Source organism: Sinocyclocheilus grahami, unplaced genomic scaffold (genome assembly GCF_001515645.1).
Source record: "Sinocyclocheilus grahami isolate Dianchi unplaced genomic scaffold, SAMN03320097.WGS_v1.1 scaffold1002.1, whole genome shotgun sequence".
NCBI classification, from domain to species: domain Eukaryota; kingdom Metazoa; phylum Chordata; class Actinopteri; order Cypriniformes; family Cyprinidae; genus Sinocyclocheilus; species Sinocyclocheilus grahami.
This window is the reverse complement of record NW_015506181.1, coordinates 324,008-332,040: the sequence shown is the minus strand read 5'-3', so window position 1 is coordinate 332,040 and position 8,033 is coordinate 324,008. Positions and strand designations below refer to the sequence as shown.

General features: G+C 36.1%; 1 long non-coding RNA gene across 1 annotated transcript in view; it reads left to right on the top strand.

Annotated features, from left to right (window-relative positions):
* LOC107565465 (uncharacterized) overlaps window positions 1–7,817 on the top strand; it is a 24,497-nt gene extending 16,680 nt beyond the window's left edge. Inside the window, exon 3 of the long non-coding RNA XR_001606378.1 lies at window positions 7,733–7,817. This is a non-coding gene — a long non-coding RNA (uncharacterized lncRNA). The remainder of the gene's footprint in view (window positions 1–7,732) is intronic.
* The last annotated feature ends 216 nt before the right edge of the window (window positions 7,818–8,033 follow it).

The window sequence follows — 8,033 nt, the reverse complement described above, 5'->3', positions numbered from 1 at the left end:
TGAAAGTACAAATGTGTAACAGGACTAACAGGACTTTTTGGTAATAAAAGTACAAATGTGTAACAGGACTAACAGCACTTTTTGGTAAAGAAGGTGTTACACTTTACATTAGATTTACCATGTCAATACTCTGATGTTACACAGCAGCGGTCAGTAAGTTAGGCTTTACATATAAATTGTGGTTGGTGTCCAGAATGTTACACTTTATATTAAGTGGACAGTTCCTGAGGAGTTACCATGTAAGTACACTGGTATTACAGTGGTGCACCAACTCCACCAACTTGAGATCCAACTCCTCCCACTTTACATATCCTCTGTTATATCAACTGGAGATGATGTTATATTGCAGCCATTTGCTAAAATTCATTTAAGTAAATTTTTTTTCCTCATTAATGTACACACAGCACCCCATATTGACAGAAAAACACAGAATTGTTGACATTTTTGCAGATTTATTAAAAAAGAAAAACTGACATATCACATGGTCCTAAGTATTCAGACCCTTTCTCAGTATTTAGTAGAAGTACCCTTTTGATCTAATACAGCCATGAGTCTTTTTGGGAAAGATGCAACAAGTTTTTCACACCTGGATTTGGGGATCCTCTGCCATTCCTCCTTGCAGATCCTCTCCAGTTCTGTCAGGTTGGATGGTAAACGTTGGTGGACAGCCATTTTTAGGTCTCTCCAGAGATGCTCAATTGGGTTTAAGTCAGGGCTCTGGCTGGGCCATTCAAGAACAGTCACAGTGTTGTTGTGAAGCCACTCCTTCGTTATTTTAGCTGTGTGCTTAGGGTCATTGTCTTGTTGGAAGGTAAACCTTCGGCCCAGTCTGAGGTCCTGAGCACTCTGTAGAAGGTTTTCGTCCAGGATATCCCATTACTTGGGGTACGCATTTATCTTTCCCTCAATTGCAACCAGTCGTCCTGTCCCTGCAGCTGAAAAACACCCCCACAGCATGATGCTGCCACCACCATGCTTCACTGTTGGGATTGTATTGGACAGGTGATGAGCAGTGCCTGGTTTTCTCCACACATATCGCTTAGAATTAAGGCCAAAAAGTTCTGTCTTGGTCTCATCAGACCAGAGAATCTTATTTCTCACCATCTTGGAGTCCTTCAGGTGTTTTTTCATGTGTCTTGCACTGAGGAGAGTCTTCCGTCGGGCCCCTCTGCCATAAAGCCCCGACTGGTGGAGGGCTGCAGTGATGGTTGACTTTCTACAACTTTCTCCCATCTCCCGACTGCATCTCTGGAGCTCAGCCACAATGATCTTTGGGTTCTTCTTTACCTCTCTCACCAAGGCTCTTCTCCCCCGATAGCTCAGTTTGGCCGGACGGCCAGCTCTAGGAAGGGTTTTGGTCATCCCAAACGTCTTGCATTTAAGGATTATGAAGGCCACTGTGCTCTTAGGAACCTAAGTGCAGCAGACATTTTTTTGTAACCTTGGACAGCTCTGTGCCTTGCCACAATTCTGTCTCTGAGCTCTTCAGGCAGTTCCTTTGACCTCATGATTCTCATTTGCTCTGACATGCACTGTGAGCTGTAAGGTCTTATATAGACAGGTGTGTGGCTTTCCTAATCAAGTACAATCAGTATAATCAAACACAGCTGGACTCAAATGAAGGTGTAGAACCATCTCAAGGATGATCAGAAGAAATGGACAGCACCTGAGTTAAATATATGAGTGTCACAGCAAAGGGTCTGAATACTTAGGACCATGTGATATTTCAGTTTTTCTTTTTTAATAAATCTGCAAAAATGTCAACAATTCTGTGTTTTTCTGTCAATATGGGGTGCTGTGTGTACATTAATGAGGAAAAAAATTAACTTAAATGATTTTAGCAAATGGCTGCAATGTAACAAAGAGTGAAAAATTTAAGGGGGTCTGAATACTTTCCGTACCCACTGTATAACTCCTGTTACACGAGTACTTAGTGAAGTGGAAAAAAGTGTTGTTACCAATGTCCTGTCACACATTTGTACTTACACAAACCATTCTGGTTGTTACATGTTTGTAGTTACAGAAATATTACAGCTGTAGATACTATGTACCAATGTGTACTTACACTGGGGTTACATACTATGTACACATCTAGTTATTAAGTACACAGGTATTAGGGCCATTTAATATAAAGTGGGACCTAAAGGTGACTAGACTTGACTTAACCCCTTATGTGTAGCTAATATGTCGTTACATTATAAAATTAAGCATTTGATACAATGTTCATATTGTCTGCTTGTTATTCTGCAAAACCTTTGCCACTTTAGCATTTGCTGCTTTTAGGGTTTGGATACGGGTAGGGGTAGGTTTATGGGTAAGTAACAGTCAGCAACAGTGCAATTATGGAGGTATATAAAGATACATTCTAAGAGGTTTGTGAGAATGTTCCTAATTCAAAAAAAAAAACTTTTCAAATATGATTTTATTCCTTAATATTAAAATGACAGGCTTTGGTGTTGTCTTATACATTATCCATGAGGATGCATGGTCTTGCAGGAAACTTTACACAGTACTTGTGCATCTAACCAATCACCTGATCCATAAACCATTTGACTGAACACTGTCATTTGCCACAGATAATACATCATGACAACACGTGTCATGTGTCATGTCAAGTCACGTGTTTTCTATCAGCTGTTTAGTATCTGAACTAGCAATGCCAGATGTGTGAATGAATCACTCTTTTGCGTAATTTTGTGTCTGCAGTGTGTGTATACAACCACCCTATAATAATAAAAATCCATCCATTCCTTTTTTATTTCCCCCATAAATCAGAAAGGGTTTCTCCAAACGGGTTGTGATGTTGCATTGGGATAGACGTCACCCACGACTGGTGACGGAAAATTCATTATTAGCATACACTCTAAAAAAAATGATGCCATATAGCAGTAAAAGCGGTTCTTTGGCTTGTAATCATAGGGGAACCACTTTTAGTGCTATTTAGCACCTATTTTTACAGGTGCTATAGCACCTTAACCACTCCAAAGAACCACTGAAGAACCTTTTTTTTTTAGAGTGTAGATCCTCCCCTAAATGAGCTGTTTGTCTTCTCGCTAGAGAATTGTAATGGGACACTTGGCTCGGCTCAGCAATAAGAAACAGCCGTTGAGCTATTGATTTAGTATGACTTCTGTTATAGTGTTATACAGTTATAATGAACTATCTAAAACACAAACCATTCCTAACAAATCATACTCACAATGGAACACGGTGTGCATTTTAACAAATAAAGACTAAATTACAATGTGCAAAATAGCAGCATCCAACACTTCTAGTTGTATCATTGTATCATTAAACAGTGAAATAAGGATGAATGAATTTGAACTGTCTGTGATCCATCTTCATATCCAGAAGACGAGTCAGCACTGATCCACAAGATCCATTCAATCAGAAAGAAAGAAAGAAAGAAATTGATTTTTTTGTTCATGTAAATTCTTTTGATTCCTACTTCAAGGTATGGACTAGATGTTAAATCTTGTTCAAAATCTTGCAAAATCAGAAAATTTCTGTGTTTGTGCATCAGTTTCTTTTCAGCTTATAGGAAGGTCATTCAATTTAACATATGATGATGCAGAAAGAACTGTTTTTTGGTTCATTGAAATAAACCAAAAAAAAAAAAAACGTTTTTCTCTATTCAACAATTCATATTTTAGAGAGTTTTTATAATTAGAGCATTATATTTTGTGTTTTTATGAGAAAGTCGTTGGAAACATTGACACCGAAACTCTTTATTCTTCTGTCTGTATAGTATGTCTGGCATTCAGTCAGAAAGGTCTTACCTGCTTGGAAACAGCTCTAAGCTGTGTCACAACTACAAGTCTTAACAACTTCTTGATTTGTTTAGCAACAGAGGAGGCTACAAACGTCTCAGTCAAAATTTTAATTAGATAAGCTTTTTCATTTTGGCCTCAGGGGGATTCCTGAAATCCCACCCTCTTTTACCTTTAAGAAACTACTAGAATTTGCAGAGGTTGAAAGCAGAACAAATATAACCAAATTATAAATAAAAAGTAAATTATATTATTTTCCAAATTATCCAAATAAAAATGATAAAATAATAAAATAAAAATGATCCAAATTATTATTATCCAAATAATAAATGGTCCAAAAAGAGCTTAAAGCTTGATGCGATTTGAGAACCTTCTTTAGTAGAAGATAACTACTGCGGCTGCTTCAAAATAGCCAGAAACCAATAGACTGGCCTAAGGAAACTGTAATATAATAGCAAACTTTTTTTTTTTTTGGTCAATTTTTATTATTATTTTTTAATCAATGCAAACATCAAAATAATCCAGAACACAAATCTGTTTTATATACATTTGTCAGACACTTTTATCTAAACCAATGTGTGCATTCAAATGATATAGTTTATCAGTACAGCATCCAACATTCCTTACTAGTGCATGCATTCCTTAAAATTACAGTGCGCCACCCTTCACACGGCACATTCACACACACACACACACTTAGATTTTCAAAAAAACTCATTCTGAATTATTTATAAGCCTTTTGAATTACGGGGACACTGAAAATGTCCTCATAAATCACCTTCTCGTTGTAATACCTATGTCATACCCATGTTATTATACAAATTTGTGTCCTCATAAACCACATAAACATGCGCACACACACACACACACAAACAAACACACACACGCACACACACACACATTGGTTTTTGTTTTATGGGGACTCTCCATAGGCGTAATAGTTTTTATACTGTACAAACTGTATTTTCTATCTCCCTACACCGAAATCAACCCCTTACAGAAAACTTTGTGCATTTCAGATTTTTTTTTAAAAAAAAACACCATTTAGTCAATTTAGTATGTTTTTTAAGCCTTTGGAATCATGGGGACACAGAAAGTGTCCTCATAAGCATCTTCACATTGTAATACCTATTTCATACCCATGTCATTATAAATTGTCATACAAATCCTCATAAACCACATAAACACACACACACACACACACACACACAGTTAAGCTTATATCACTGAGAACATACATGGGCAGATTTATTTTCACTTTTTCACTTTTCAGCAGATAAATTAAAATTCCACAGAGAACAAGTATTTTGTTGTGAAACATGTACTAATGCTTTTCATTCCTTTACTGCACAGTGAGGGTGTCCAAAAAAATTTACTCTTTATAATCTTTCTTTCTAAGATTCTTGAAATTAAGAGTTGTTTTAAACCTATGGTGCTGCATAGGGCCACAGAAGTCCTTTATTTTAAAAAATATACCACTTTTTTTTTGTAAAAGTATGTTTTACATTTTATGAAGATAGCTGCAAATAAAGTACATCAATTTCTTAAATGCCTTAAGCAGTTTACATCTGAAGTCTTACATTTATCAGTCTGAATCTTTAATTTACAGTGTCATACTTATCTTATGGAGACTCACTGCGAGTCATTTACCCTGATGAATTCATGATAAGCTCAGAGCAGTTTCACAAGAGCTGCACCTTTATGCCTTCTATTGATATGCCTTATATGATTGACTGGCTGAGTAGTTGCTGTTAAAAATCCCTGTATAATTAAGTCATGTCCACCAGACATTGACCGTAACTGACAGATTTTTGTTCATAAATGTACAAATAAATAGACTATAACCTTTTGTTTCCCAAAACAATCAAAATCCTCAAAGAAAAGGCTACAAGAGGTGTACAAAAAATGTGTGCATATCCTGGATATAGAGTGATTCATTTTAATGCAAAGGTCTTTAACACTGCTCCTGGAGATCTGGAAGTTTATTTGCAACCTGCTTTACACCTTGCTGTGATTTTTAAGCAATCCTGAAGACCTTGATTAGCTTGTTCATGAGTGTTTGGTTATGGTTGGATCTAAACTCTACCAAGAGCAGGGTTAAAGACTCATGGGTAATCCTTGCATTCAAAAGTACAAAACTATTAGAAATGAATTATTGTGGGTGCGAAACATCTAGTTCACAGAATCTTTACTGTAAGTATTACAGCAGAAATACCAATGGAAATATGATAATCAATATGGGGGACTTTAAATATTGAGTTACATAATTGAGGGGAGTTTGAGAAAGACCGCTTTGAAAGCACAGTGCTTAAAAGTTCCTCAAACCAGTTCTGACCCATCCCTGTATGATCACTGTATTTGTTTGTCTTCGGGCTGAATTCTGAGCATTTTTACTCCAATCCTAGTCCTTGTGAATATGCTCACTTTCAGTTGGGTCATTTAGAACGAACCCTCTATGTTAATTCACAGCATCAGTTACTCATTCTGTATTTTGAGATTGCTTGACCAAATCAGACACAATATAGCTCAGCAGACAGCTTCTTCTTCTCCCTCTTTTTTTTAAACAAACTTTTCATGCTTACAAAAAGTGCTCGGATGCCACGTTAGTTATATGTGTTCATTTAGGAATTCATTTTTTGATGTGTATGTGTGTTTATATAATAATGACAATATATTGGGATTTCTCTGTGGCATCACCTCAAACTTTTGTCTTGGAGATCCTCTTGTTCCCTATTTAATTACCTGAACCATTTAGAAATAGGACTCTAACCAATCAGGATTTTACTTCTTTTAACACACTAGTCTCCATCACTGGGTGACTTTGTTATCTGACTTAATAAGTACTTTCCCCTGAAAAATGAATTCAGAAACAAACTGAGGAATTAACCTGACTGAAACTGTCCCCACACTGTAAAATCTAATTAGCTAGGCTTCAAAAAATCATGCAAACCAAGAAAAGTGAAATAGGAATAGTATGTTGTACTGACAAATGCTTACACGAGAGTTCTAGTAACTAAAAAAGAGAGTACTTGATAATTTACTTTATATTTATTCTTGATTTAGTACAGCTATTCAGAATTACTGAATCATTACTGACATTGCAGCATGAAGAAATTATGCAACTGCTTTGTTTAACTTTTTTTGGCTGCCAGTTTTATTTGCTGTCTTGTGTCAGTAGTAGCACAACAAAAAGAGAAAATACAATTGTTATTGTTACAATTAATAAAAATGATGGTTACACTTTATTTTGACAGTCCACTTTAGACATTCTACTAAGCAACTTTGCAACTATACATGTCATCTAATTCTCATTAATTTGCAACTACATGTCTACAAACTCTCAGGGTAGACTGTTAGGTTAAGTTTAGGGTTAGTAGAATAAGTTGACATATACAGTACTTGCAATGTTTCTCATAGTCAGTATGTTGTGGACCCATCAAAATAAAGTGTTAGAAGATATTAAGCAGACAGTCTTCTAATACTCTAATGACAGCTAGTTGGCACGTAGTTGCAAAGTTACTTACTGTTAGTAGAATGTCTAAAGTGGACAATCAAAATAAAGTGTTACCTAAATGATAAAATGTAATTATCATTGTGTTTTGCATGCTTAACGTTGAAGTCAAACATGGTCAATTGCAAGATATTTGAAGGATTATATCAATCCAATAAAAACTTCACAAGGTGTTTACGAAAACTGTTAGCAATAAAAGTGTAAAAGATCATTCAAAATGAAAATAAAGTAGTTAATGGTTTAGTTATAAGTTAGGTCACCTTTTAAATGCAACCTATTTATTAATTCTTTTTTTTTTTAAAGTTATATTTATGGGCTTTTTATGCCTTTATTGTGAGGGGACAGTGGAGCGCTAACAGGAAAGCACTGGGAGGAGAGAAGGGAGCAAGATCAGCAAAGGACTTTGAGGCGGGATTCGAACTCGGGTCACCATGAACGCACTAACCACAAGGCTACACTCTAAAAAAATGGTGCTGTATAGCACTAAAAGCGGTTCTTTGGTTTGTAATCATAGGGGAGCCACTTTTAATGCTATTTAGCACCTATTTTTACAGGTGCTATATAGCGCCTTTGTCAAATGGTGTCATGTAGAACCATAAGAGGTGCCACATAGCACTTTTTCTCAACAATGGCGCACCAATCATAACTCATCCATGGCTCCCAGCATGCATTGCGACATGAATAAATTATGCAGCTGCATTGTCTTAGTACTTTCTTTTATTCTTACTATTTGCTTTTATTTTTGTTGTGAC